This window comes from Tiliqua scincoides, chromosome 5 (assembly GCF_035046505.1).
Source record: "Tiliqua scincoides isolate rTilSci1 chromosome 5, rTilSci1.hap2, whole genome shotgun sequence".
In the NCBI taxonomy this organism is placed as follows: Eukaryota; Metazoa; Chordata; class Lepidosauria; order Squamata; family Scincidae; genus Tiliqua; species Tiliqua scincoides.
The window spans coordinates 33470798-33484887 of NC_089825.1; the positions used below are offsets into that span (position 1 = coordinate 33470798).

The following is a 14090-nucleotide window of genomic DNA, read 5'->3' on the forward strand; positions in this document are numbered from 1 at the left end:
AAGGGGTTTTGCAATGGTCTTGCTGTGATGCCTATACAGAGATCTTACCTGCCCCACACTTTTCCCCTGCTTTTGCACTGCTATGTATGGAGATCTGCGCCCCCCCCCCCACTTCCATCTGTTGGTTCTGTGTGCAAGGGGTTTTGCAATGGTCTTGCTGTGATGTCTATACAGAGATCTTACCTGCCCCACACTTTTCCCCTGCTTTTGCACTGCTATGTATGGAGATCTGCACCCCCCCTACTTCCATCTGTTGGTTCTGTGTGCAAGGGGTTTTGCAATGGTCTTGCTGTGATGCCTATACAGAGATCTTACTTGCCCCACACTTTTCCCCTGCTTTTGCACTGCTATGTATGGAGATCTGCGCCCCCCCCCACTTCCATCTGTTGGTTCTGTGTGCAAGGGGTTTTGCAATGGTCTTGCTGTGATGTCTATACAGAGATCTTACCTGCCCCACACTTTTCCCCTGCTTTTGCACTGCTATGTATGGAGATCTGCACCCCCCCCCCACTTCCATCTGTTGGTTCTGTGTGCAAGGGGTTTTGCAATGGTCTTGCTGTGATGCCTATACAGAGATCTTACCTCCCCCACACTTTTCCCCTGCTTTTGCACTGGTATGTATGGAGATCTGCACCCCCCCTCCCACTTCCATCTGTTGGTTCTGTGTGCAAGGGGTTTTGCACTGGTCTTGCTGTGATGCCTATACAAAGATCTTACCTCCCCCACACCTTTCCCCTGTTTTTGCACTGGTCTGTATAGAGATCTGCTCCCCCCCCCTTGTATTGGAATCCAGGAAGATCTGGTGAGGAGGTAGATGTGATGTCAGCAGTGGCCCCTTTAAGGGTAAGGCCTGGGCATCCAGCAGAGTGTGCTGCACAGCTGCAGTCACTGGAAGGCAATAGGGCCCTCAGGGATATAAGGAGTACCAGAGGAAGAAAGGGTTTGTGGGTTTTGAAGGAGTGTAGGTTGGAGGTAGGGGAGGAGACTGACTGGGTTTATTGAATTTGGAATCTGACTGTGGATTGTGACTGGACTTGGATACCCTGATGGATTTAACTGACCTACCTGGAACCTGACTTTGGACTGTAATTTGGCTTATTGGCTCTGGACTCTGATTTGGTAACTCTGAATGATGGGACTGATTTACTTGGCATCTGTGGACTGGAACTGGACTCATTTTTGCTTGCTGCACTGGTGAGTTGCACAAGGGGGACTGATCAGCCTTAAGCGGGCACGAGGCCCAGTGGATTGGAATTTGGCAGAACATCATTGTAGCAGAAAGATAATGTGATCCCCTATTTGTGTGCACCTGCTTTTGTGAGCTTCATAAATTCTGACTCTAGCGATGATGAGTTCTTGGTGTTTCCAGAAAACTAGAGTGCTCAAACCTTTAAGTCTCTCCATTTGTTAATGACAGTGATAATGGTTCTTAATGCCACTGTTGACTGCTGTTCACTTTACATGGTTCAAATGTTATTCTGTTATAGTTTATTAAATATTTTATTACACTATTTGGTTCAGAATATTTTTTCCTTGTTTTTCTCACCTAAAAACTAGGTGCGTCTTATGGTCAGGTGCGTCTTATGGAGCGAAAAATACGGTAATTGCTGATGGCTTAAGTGTTTTCTGTAGAGCCAAGTAGTGATGGCTTCTGCCTAATATGGTATGTGGAAGAAATGTTAAGAATGGTTTTTATTATTCAGATGTTTTTCTAATGAGTTGTGTTGCTAAGTAAACACTTTTGTTTCTGTCTTCTGAAACTATTGTTGCAAAACTAGCTGCTGGAAAAACTGCTATGCATCTGCATGGTCCTAGCTTGCAGATGATGACCTTTTTAAAGATATCATTGACAGCATTTCTGAAGATTTGTGTATACAAATGAGAGTTCTGGACACTTCCATTTCCTTAGCAGGTTTGTGGTGCATTCTAAAGTCAATATCAAAACCTGCATACAGATGGGGAAATGGTACCACCTAGTACTTGATTTTCTTTCTAGAACAAACTTTCCAGTCTGATACAATCAGAAATTAAAAGCCCCTATTCGTGATCTGAAGCCCTGTAAATGTCCCAGTACACCCAGCGAGATCCAATTGAGCATAGGTTTTGCAGTTCACTGCAGCATTGGGAACACTTTTGTATTCTCGATAACTTTCTGCTTTAGGTCAGTTTTTTTTTTTCTTTCAAATTTAAGCAACAGATTGACTATAGAGTTAACTAATGTGGGGGAAGGGGTGCCTGTTAATGTTGAAAGTCTGGTAAATCCGGACATTCCTTCCCCCTGGGATAAGTCTTCCACTGGGGTAAGTGTTTGTTCTGTTAAACACTTATCCTAGAAGTTCCCTCTGCACTGCCACTTTCCACCAGGGCACTGTAGGAATGGAGGAAAAATCTGTTGCTAGAATGCATTGGTGGCTCAGTCCTATCTAGTTTGTCACTGCCGGTGTAGCTGTACCAGTGGGGCATGCATTGATTCCTGTGGTGAGGAGGTATTCACAGAGGCCTCCTCAAGGTATAGGAACATTTGATCCCTTACATTGGGGCTTCATTGAGGCTGCACCAGTGCTGGAAAGTTGAATAGGCTTGGGCCCTAAGATGGGTAGGTGTGGGTAGCTATAATTTAGTCTTAATAAATGCTTAACTGTACTTTTCCAGTCTGAACTTATGTTATGTTACAAGGCATCTTAATTTTACTTTAATGTTGACACTTTGGTAGGATTTCCATAAATAGCCCCATCCATAACACATCCTACTATAGATTTTCAAAAATCTCTACAGGGTAATATCCAGTACCTAGCACCTCAAGTGTGATTAAGCAAAAATAGACTTGAGCTTTACATGAATGGTTGTGTGTTAAGAGGAATGTACAATTCAGGTAGTTCTGACAGCTTTATCATATGCCAGTGGAGTGGCACTGCAAACCCCAAGCATTTTGGGGGGCGGGGGTTTAAATATTGAATATGTTCTTTTAATAAAAGTTGAATGGGCACTTGGGAACACCAGGTAGAAATTCTTTAAAATCATACCAGGTATGGCATGAATGTAGGGCTTGTTAAGGTCTTTGTGAGGTTTTATTTAGGAAAAAATACAAATCTTAGACTGGCATAAAACTCACTTTCATGTACAGTATTTGAAATTTGGAAGCTGTTATGAAATTGTAAACCATTGTTTTGCACTTCCCTGAATCTCTGTTTTGAATCTTTTTAAATGCATTGTCCCCCCAAGGCCTGCAAATAAATGCAAATCATATGTTTTTCTTGTGATAGTCTTAAACGGGGAGGGGAAGGTGGAATCCAGAACACCAGCTATTTTCTCCAGTCCATCCATTGTGTGGTATAACTGTACTCCAGGCTTAATCTTCTGCTAAGGTTATGAGCTTTCTTGATGTCTCATACACTGTCAGTAATAATGATAGTGATTTATTAAGTATTTAGGTGGTAAATCTTCAGCCTCTGTTTCCAGGGTGCTTTCTTGTTAGTTGTTGCGGAGTGTTTGTGTGTATTGAAAATTAGTAGAATTGTTAATGAACACAATTATGTTCTTCGGAAATTTTATATCTTCTTAATTGCAAGTCTACTGCCTTTTTTTAAACTGACAAAAAGACCTTGGCTTGAAACAGTGGCATTAATGGCAAACACGTTTCTAAGCAAAAGTATTTCAACCTTGAATCTGAAATTTTCAAAGCTTGCAGGAATTCTGATTTTGAAGAGGTAGTGTCATTTTTCAGCTTGTTGTTGAACTGCTAGCATTGATTAATTTGTTGGATATACCCCTGCTAACTGGGCATAGGAGCCTTTTAACTCTGGTTTGAAAAGCAGGGTCATTAGGGCATGAGCCCACCAGTGCTGAAAATAATTCATAAAACTTTTACATAAGTATGCTGTAACTTCATGCCTCAGGTATTCCTTGGCTAAGATGATTTTGGAATGATAGTATTTCAGCACCTCCCCTACTAAATTTAGTGAAAAACTGATATATTTAAATCTTTGGGAGTCATTTCAAGAATGGAAAAAACATGCACATAAGGTAAAAGTCTATTTAATTTTTAGTTAACTCTTTATGTTTATAGGTACTTAGGCTAGAACCTGTTCTTCCCATTTGTAGTACTGAAAGAGGGTAGTGAAAGACAAAATAATGGATTTTCAGGATAGACCAATTTCTCACTTAATGTCACCACAAAAGGTTCTAGGAGTCGATAATAAATCTCTGGTCTGCAACATTATTTTTTTTCTTTTTTCAGCTAGGACCTTCTTTGTAAGCAAAAAAAAAATTTTTTTAATCATAGTTCTGCAAAGTTGATGTTTAGAAACACTTGCTAATTTGGCTACTGGGGTCCCTATTGTATCTACAAAATTTGTAAGAAACTCATACCTCTGCATAAGGCCAGACTTGGACCAATCCTATTCAACTTTCCAGCACTGATGCAGTCCTAATGCAGCTCCGAGATAAGGGAACAAACATTCCCTTCCCTTGAGGAGGCCTCTGTGACTGCTCTGCCAATTGCAGGATGCAGCACATGCCCTTTTGGCACAGCCACCTGTGAATGAGCTTTCTAGGAGAAGCCCACTTGCAGATGGGAAGGGCAGGAGAAGGAAGTGATGGAGCAACTCCCTTGATGGAATGCCCTCAGCCACTACCTTTATAAGAGTGGATACTGGGATTCAACCTTTAGAGACTTGCCAACTCTTAGCCAGTGCTTGGCCTGGTCAACCATTGATACTCCCCATGACTTCAGTCCTGTGCACACTTGACAATAAGCCTCATTTAATACAGTGAGACTGACTTATAAAAATGCGTGACTCTGGTTTTAACTGTGAGGCATTGACTGCTATTTCTGAGCCCTGGTTTGGTACTTTACAGCAAATCATATTTGCGAGCAGCGCCACTAAAACCTGTAGGACTTGGTTATCCCGCGGTTTTATCATTGTGATCAAAACTTCTGCTGTTCTCATATATCTAACCTTCATCTGTTTCTCTCTTTAGCCATTCTGTTCCTTTGCTTTCTAATCTTGCTATGATTCTTAAGTTTATCTCTATCAAAAGAAGTTTTCTGTAGAATGCAGATAATACAAGAAGGATTTCGTCTTAGCCATTAATCTGTGAATTCTGCTGTGAGTGCTTTTCAGAATTGTGCATTCATTTGCAGGCCTACCCCAAATTGGTAGGCCACTGTAAGATACAGGAAGCTGGACTAGATGGACCTTTGGCCTGATCCTATGAGGCTCTTATATTCTTAAGATGGGCCCTGGTGGTGAGGTGGAGTAAGAGACCAGCAGGCAGGCTGGCAGACACACATACAGATTAGGGAAGCATATGTATAACACAGATTCTTCTCCTCTTTCCTATACTGCGCCAGGAAAGACCAGGAAGCCACCAGGCCCAGGGCACCTCCATCTTGCCACTAGGAGAACCTCTCTCTATACACTCCTTTTTCCCCAAGCATAGCCTATCCTCTCCTCTCATTACTGCCTAACTTCTGAACTGCTTTGACCAAGCATTTGTCTGCCAGTACCACCTTCCTCCACCACCATTCCCAGGTTCCAAACAATCAGCAAGACACTTAGTTGCAACAAAGAAAAGCACCAGCAAAGGAAACAAGACACCCATGTGCAATCTCAAAGTCGCTGATCACACCACTGCCACTTATCTGTCAGCATGCACACCCTTTTTCCTGGTCGCCCAATTACAGCAGGGAGATCGGAGTTTGTATGGCCTGGCCAGAACACACGAGCCCCTTCCCCTGAGGTAATTGGTGGAGGGCTATTGCTGGGAGGAGCAGAGGTAATTTAAAAACACAACAACAGCCCCCTTCTTTGCTCATGGGCACCGAGCAGACAGCACGCCGCACGCACCGGAGGCTAGGGCTGGCGGTGGGGACTTGGGGCTCTGGCGGCAATCCTTGGCCACACTTTCCTGGGACTAAGCGCCATGGTCTATACGGGGCCTTGCTTCTGAGTAGCCATGCAGAGCCTGGACCCTGGCCGCAAGCCTAAGCCACACTTTCCTTGGAGTAAGTCCCATAGACTATAATGGGCCTTGCTTCTGAGTACACAGGCAGAGCCTGGACTCTGGCCACAATCCTAGACACACTTTCCTGAGAGTAAGCCCCATAGTCTATAAGGGGCCTTGCTTCGGAGCAGGCATGCAGAACCTTGGACTTTGGCCGCAATCCTAGCCATGCTTTCCTGGGACTAAGCCCCATGAACTATAAGGGACCTTGCTTCCCAATCGGCATGCAGGCCGGGATCTTAGAGCTGCAGTCCTCGCCCCACTTTCCAAGGCGTAAACCCCTTGGGCTACAAGGGGGCTTGCTTCTGAATAGGCACATGGAGGCTTGGTCATAGGGCTGCAGTCCTCACCCACTTTCCAGGAAGTAAGCCCCGTGGGGGCTATAATGGGGCTTGCTTCTGAGAGGGCGTGCAGAGGCTTGGAATATGGGACTCTAGTCCTCGCCCCACCGGCCAGGGCATATGCCCCATAGGGGCTACGATGGGGCTTGCCTCTAAGTAGGCATGCAGAGGCTTGGAACATAGGGCTCAGGTCCTTGTTCCAGCTTCCAAGGAATAAGTCGCACTGAGGATAAAGGGTCTTGTTTCTGGGTAGACATAGCTGGACTTCAGACTACAATCCTGTCCACACTTTCCTGGGAGTGTGTTCCATCGATTTTAACGGGACTTACTGATGAGTATACAGGCATAAGATGAGCTCCTGTGAGTGCAAGCCAGCACAGATCCAGTAGCTCCTAAAGGGGCACACGGGAATACAAGGAACTGCGGCAACCCATCTTGCACCAGCCTGTAGGAGGGCACTACCCCCAGCCCAATTCAACCCCCCCCAGGTGGCCTAAAAGGGAGTACTTATGGCTTGCGCGGGTGGCTGTGGCTACGGCATTCCCCCCCCCCCAAGAAACCCAGGCAGCTTGGACTATGCGCCTGACAAGGAGCAGCCCGGGGTCTGGTGGTCAGGATGGTAGAGAAGCTCCCAGTATCTTACAGGTATATTGTGTCCCCCCTTGGTTGGAGAGGGGAGGGAATTGCAAGTATCAGGCAATTTTGCTAAAGGGATTTTGATTTACGCCTCTGCCATAATTTAGATGTGCCCTCTGGGGCCAGCCAATTCGGAATATGGGGACATAAGACACCATGCCGGTCAGGGCTATGGTGTATTGTGCTCAGCGGGGCTATGATTGCGAGCAGCATTTCTAGATTTGCCAGCAACTTCACTAGGGGCAATTGTTTATGGGCACATGCCTGCTGGCTCTGCAGCATAATGCGAGCGGTCTCCGCACACCTTAGGGTGGAGTTAGCTCTGGTCTGGACCCTGCAAGTGAGCACAGGATAGCGGCAGAGGATGCACTGCCTCTGCCAGCAATCAGAAAGGGGAGCGGCACCAGTTAGATCCCCCCCCTGTTTACTTCATTGGTTGAAGCCTTCGACCCAACCATCAGTCACCATTAAATCAATGCAGCAGTGTAGTTGCTAGTTTCTTGGCCTGGGACAAAGGTATTTTGTTAGTTTTCTAAATTCCAAGTTGCAACCAGCATTGGGACTCTGCAAGTGTCTGGAGAGAGCTTCACTTCTCTAGGCATTTTGAAATGAGCATGCAGACACTTTTGCCCAGCATGTCTCCTGAATGAATAAGGACAGAGCTGAGGTTCTTCCCCCTTTGAGGCACTTAACAGGTGAGCGGTCCCTGCTCTGGTGAGGGAGGAGCAATGTTCTTATGACAACCTGAGGTTAGAAAGGGCTGGGGTTGTGGCAATAACTTCTCTTTCCCCCTTCTGCAGGATGTAGTGAGAAGCCAGTTCGTGAACTGTTCTGCGGCCATTCCATGGTAGTTTGGGTCCGCAAGTGGGCAGCCGTGAGGCAATTTGGAACGCAGCTCAGGCTTGGCCCCGCCATGCAAGTTGGCTGGCTGGCCAAGCAAGGGATGCGGTGGGGCCGCTGCTGCCTGCAATGGCGGAGTAATCGAAGGAGAACGTGTCGCCTGACGTATTGGTGATCCACCGGCGTGAAAATGATCTCTGTTGGATGACTGGGCTGCCGCTCTGGCCCAGAGCAGGCAAGGAGCTCGCCACCCTTCAGGGTTGCCTGCCTGACAACATGGTGGTCTGGTTGGACTTCCTACAGCGGAGGGTGTGGCGTGGTGTCAGCCTCTGTGCTAAGGTGGAGAGGATGAGGAAAGTGGCCAAAGAGATTGACCAGTTTGTGGCACGGACCAGTGGACAGGTCATTGTGCATCCAGCCATTGCCTTCTTGATGCCTGCTCTCTACAGGGGAGATGGGGGCACTTGTCTGAGCAGGGGGCGGACAGCTTTCTGAGAGACCTGCAGGATGACCTTAAGGCGCTTCTCCCCCTGTTTGGGAGCGGGGGGGTCAAGCGCTAGGCTGACCCCTCTTGTGGCAGGTGGTGCGGTAGAGGTGTGCTTAGGACCGTGAAGTGCACCTTCAGACAGCATAGGCAGGGCAGAACCCAATAGCAGACCTCAGGGGCTCAGCGGCACGAGGGCATGGACTGGGGTCCTGGCCGGGATGGCAGGGGTCCTCCTCAGAGGCTCAGCGGCTCAAGGAGGCACAGCCCGTGGTCCGGCTGCCTTCCCCTTATGGGACAGACCTGGATGAGCCGCGTTGCCCGTGAACAGGATGCAACTTGAAGTCGGGCGCACATCCTGCCTGGGGGACAGAGTTGGTTCTGGGGCTGCCCAGTGGTCCCGCCTCCACAGCACACAGGGGTTTCACTGCCCCTGCAACTGCAGGTCTCAACCTCCTTTTCTGTATTAAAATGCTAATAAAGTGGCCCTTTCTCTCACGTGTGTTGTCTCGAGTGTTCATTGGACTGTGCCCAGACAATCTGTTTCTCCCATTGTAGTTGCGTACAAAAGTCATGAGTGCAGCAACCAGCCCCTGCATAAAGGAGTTGCACGTTAAAAAAAACTAGCAACCAAGAGAAGAGTGTATTGAAATTCAGCCTCTTTCAAAAGTAAGACAACCCTCCATTTAAAAAAAGACCCATTCCTCATATGCTATGATGAAAGTTGATTGAACAGAGTGGTGGTAAGAAGGGAAGGAAGCTTCTCAGTCTGCTGTTTGCATGCTTTTAATATCCCTAGGTCAGTGGTGGCAAACCTATGGCACACGTGCCAGAGGGGGCACTCAGAGCCGTCTCTGTGGGCACTCGCTGAGCCAGGCAGCCTGGAGAGGGGTGCTGAAGCTGCATGTGTCATTTTAAGAAAAGGGAGGCTTTTTCCCAGCCTGTGTGGGGAGGGCGGGCTGCTTCCCTCCGCCCCCTGAGCTCACTGCATTCCTCTCCCTTGGCTCTGTTGCTGCCCCCACCTGCCCTGCCTTTGTTTCCCTTTTAAATTTTGCCCACTCTGCAGGCTTAAGGTCCCTGTTTTTTCCTTTCCGAAAGTCTCCAGCAGGCTCCTGGCTGCCACCAGCCAATCCTGAGCTGCCCTCTTCAGCCATTGTGAGCCTTTGCAGCCCGCCTTTCCTGAGCAGCTCCCCACTCAGCTCCAGGAGAGGCTTCTCCTCCACAGTAGAGGTACAGCTGGGGGTGAGCAATGCAGCCAGAGACAAGTCCTGTGTATCTACTCAGAAGTAAGCCCCATTACAGTGTGTTTGTCTACTCAGAAGTAAGCCCCATTACAGTGGATGAGGCTTACTCCCAGGAAGGAGTGCCTGGGATTGGAGCCTTGGAGCCTGCTCCTCTGCGTGTCTACTCAGAAGTAAGCCCTATTACAGTGGATGAGGCTTACTCCCAGGAAAGAGTGGCTGGGATTGCAGCCTTGGAGCCCGCTCCTGTGTATGTCTACTCAGAAGTAAGCTCCATTAGAGTCAATGAGGCTTACGCCTAGGAAAGAGTGGCTGGGATTGCAGCCTTAGAGCCCACTTCTGTGGGTGAGGCTTTTTTAAAAAAAAAATTTTCTTGTTTGAGAAAATGAGCAGTGGCAAGGTCTTGCAGCCACCCCCTCCCTGCCAATATTTCTTTACCCAGCATGCAGTTAGTCTGTGGAACTATTTGCCATAGGAAGTAGTGATGACAACTTGCCTGGATGCCTTTAAGAAGGGATTGGACAAATTTCTAGAGGAAAAGTTCATTACAGGTTACAAGTAATAGTAGGTAAAAGATGTTAATGTATGAGTTATTTTTTCTAAACTAAAACATCAGTATTCAGGTTAAATTGCTGTGTTGGCACTTTGTGATAAATAAGTGGGTTTTGGGTTGCAATTTGGGCACTCGGTCTCTAAAAGGTTCGCCATCACTGCCCTAGGAGCTTGCACTCACCTTGGGCAGTGGGGTTCAAAGCAAGGAAATCAATTTATTTAAAATTCACCCACGTATGTTTAACTGATTAATGACTAGTTAAAGATGTGGATATTTTTCTTTAACATAAGAACATAAGAACAGCCCCACTGGATCAGGCCATAGGCCCATCTAGTCCAGCTTCCTGTATCTCACAGCGGCCCACCAAATGCCCCAGGGAGCACACCAGATAACAAGAGACCTCGTCCTGGTGCTCTCCCCTACATCTGGCATTCTGACTTAACCCATTCCTAAAATCAGGAGGTTGCGCATACACATCATGGCTTGTACCCCATAATGGATTTTTCCTCCAGAAACTCGTCCAATCCCCTTTTAAAGGCGTCTAGGCTAGACGCCAGCACCACATCCTGTGGCAAGGAGTTCCACAGACTGACCACGCGTCTACATTTAGTAGGATGTTTTTAGAATTTTGTGTAGCTGAAACATTCATGGCATCTCTGTGCAATAGATTATAAATGCCTTTGTCTGAAGTAGGCTGCTGTTGTTTGTTTCTAACAACGGTGGTATTCTGTAAGTGAGAAGTAGAATTTAGTAAGTATATAAGCTCTTTGAAATATTTGTATTTGAACCAGCAGATTGACCTTAATGTGCTCGGGTTCAGTTTTTGAAAGACATGGGACATTGAATAATTTTTTTTTTACTTCAAATCAGTGGCAATAATGTGAACTATACATATATTTAAAATCATAATGTTGTTACATTCAAACTGAATGTAACAGTTCTATAGGCTTCTATATATTTGCTGTGTTGTAGAGGCACAGTCACCAAAGAACAGAGAGTCAAACTTGGAAATAACTTACAGCACAATTCTTTGCATGACTGCTCAGAAGTAAGCCTTGGGGGTTCAATGAAACTTACTTCTTAAGTGTGTGTAGGATTGCTACTGTTATGTGAACTCTGGAGCAAGCACTGGTGGGAGGCTTCTCTCAGTGCAGAATCTCAATGTAACAAGCACACTTTATAGTTTAAGAAACATGATTAAGAAGATGCAGGCTGCCGCATATGAACTCTAGTGAGTCATAAAAAGCTCAAGTGGTTGAGTTTGGAGACTGGTAGGTTAAGGAGAGGCACCTAGAATACTTGAATCTTCAGAGGTTCATACTGAATTAAATCTTCCACACTTTTGATAGTCAAGCCCACTTCAAATGTAATGAGAGACTATGGTTTCTTGCTACATCACTGAGCCTTGGATTCACACATTCTCCTGTCTTCTCCTCCTTCATGTGCCAGAGGGGGAGAATCTAAAGCATTTGGTTTCAGTTTTAAACTATGTTGTCTGAACTTGTTGAATGTTGTTCATTTAAACGATGGTTGGTTCAACCCAAGATCAAATTTAGGTTCCAGATCCTGGCTTGTGAACAAGCCATAAGTAAAACTAATTGGTCTCCAAGTTCTGATTGCATGCAGAGCTGGGTTAATTGAGAATTGAAAGCAGAAGTTGTTGATTGCCTCCTTTGGCATATGGTGGAAGAAGAAAGGATGGGGTTGGTTGCTAGACTGTGATATTCCACAACTCCCTAATATATGTAGTAGGAAATCATGGTTTCCCTTTGTGAGGTAAATGGCTCTAACTTTAGGCTATGTTTTGGTCCTAATGGTTTGGGTGTGGGGGTGTGGGTGTGTGTGTGTGGGTGTGGGTGTGTGTGTGTGTGTGTGTGTGTGTGTGTGTGAAAGCAGCACTTGGGTGGCTCCAGGTCGCTGGCAGAGCATGCATTTCCTTATCACACCCTGGGGCTTTTTCTCCGACTGGAGGGTGGGTAGCCAAGATTCCATTGGCTGAGGCAAGCAACTTTCCTTACCAAAGCTGGCACTTCAGACTTGGGGAAAGTCAGGTTGAGGTGCAAGCTGAGTTGTATGTTGTGTTACCTAATACTACAAGGTATAGTCTTAACCAGAAGAACGTGAAGGAATGGCATTTTATTTTCTGTCCACTCTTGCCGTCTTTCCCCTTTCTTTTCCAGTCAGGATCCATATTTGGAAGGTGACTGGAAAGGAATATATTGATTCTTCCAGTCTGCAATGACAGTTGCCTGCAATGGTTTCTGCATGCACAAACCCTGTTCAGAAGATAAGAGAGCACAGTGCACCAGAGGACACTTCTGTGACAGAGTGATGAAAGCTGGGCAATCCATTCTTACATAAGATAGTGTACTTAAATACTTGGAAGTTATGCATGAACTAATTAAATCCTAAAAGTGTTTTAATTTCTGTCTTCCCAAAGTTGGAAATTGGAAAATATTTCAGAACAGCAACAGACATCTATTTTAGTTTTTAGATTTTTATACCACCCTTCCACCCTTTCTCTAGTTAGCTCAGGTTGCTACATGTAGTTGCTCCCCTCCTTTTTGTCCTTGCAACAACCCTGTAAGTTAGGTAAAGCTGGGAGCTAGTGACTGGCTCCAGGTCACTCAGGAAGCTTTATGGCTAAGCAAGAATTTTAACCTGGATCTTCCAAGTCTAAGTCCAACACCACAACCACTACACCATCCTGGTTCTCATTCTTAAATGACAACTTTACAGAGAGAAATGTGGTCACAAGCTGAGAAGCACATTATTTTTGGTAGATATATAGAAATGTGATTTTCCCAGCAGCACTTCAGTTACTTGTGTTCTGTCCACTCTCCCCAGCCTTGTAGAGTTTTGCTGCATATACAACCCTTGTCGGTTGCGGTTAATGTGTTCATTCAGACCTTAAACTGACTCAACTCTCATTGATAGCTTCAAATGAGCGATATGATTTTAAATATTTAATCATACAAACCTGGTTTTGCAGTATCTTAAATGTTATGTAATATAAAAATAAATTACATTTCATAATTTTTTTTCCCTTTGAAATATGTATTGTTTAAATTTTGAGCTACCTTCTTCAGATACCTGCAGAGTTCTTAAAATGAAAATATGTACAGTTTTCTTCAGGGTTTAAATACAAGGTTCAGAGAACGTTATAAGGTTTTATAGCAGAAAAAAAGGAACAGTCAAATGTGGGAGTCAGATTAATCTAACTAATCTTACCAGCACAGGATAGTGTTGTTGCTGTTAACTGCTCATTTGATTTTGGGCAGGGACATGCATTTCATTCAGAAAGAACTGTGCTCCAGACCAAATCGCCCTGCTTCGGAAACAGCCTAAAATGAAGCAGGGTGGCTGCTTCAAGACATTGGCTGTTTGACTTTTTGCCCCCTTCTTTGTCCTTCTCTGCCTAGAGCCTTTTCTTCATACGTGGAAGGTGGCTTTCAAGCAGTTTAGGGGAAGTCGGGCAAGGTATGATGTCTTTGAGCTGTCAGTGGAAACACATAGCAGAATAAAATCCGCTAATTGGTTATCTTCATGTCATTTTTGAGTGGGATCTATGAAACTAGGGAAGCATGTAGGTCTTAGGCTGACTATTTTTTCAGCCTTATGAGTTCCTTCTTGGAGCAAATGTTTTCAGGAGCTTTATCAGAGTTTTTTGTTTTTTTTTTTCAAATAGGCAGTTTCTATCCTCTCTTGTTCCTAAAGTATCCATCCTCCCTAACCAAATTATCTTGTGTTTTGTGGGTGTGATTTTTGTATTTTGTATTCACTTGTATTTTTCTCTGTTAGTTTGTTCCCAGGATCCAGACCTGTTGTTTATTCCCAGTTATTTGGGAACTTTTGCATCTCTGTGTTTCAGTGTTTTCAGGAAAGTTTACTAGGATCAGCTCTTTGTCTTTGATGCAAATTGAGCACAAAACAGAATTAGAAGATCAAACCTCTAAAACGGTTTTTATGGTTAACTCCTGAACCCTGGC

General features: G+C 45.4%; 1 protein-coding gene across 1 annotated transcript in view; it reads left to right on the forward strand.

Moving 5' to 3' along the window:
• The window catches only part of AHR (aryl hydrocarbon receptor), a 65999-nt gene that overhangs the window by 29490 nt on the left and 22419 nt on the right, over positions 1–14090 (forward strand). The gene's annotated exons all lie outside the window — the stretch shown is intronic.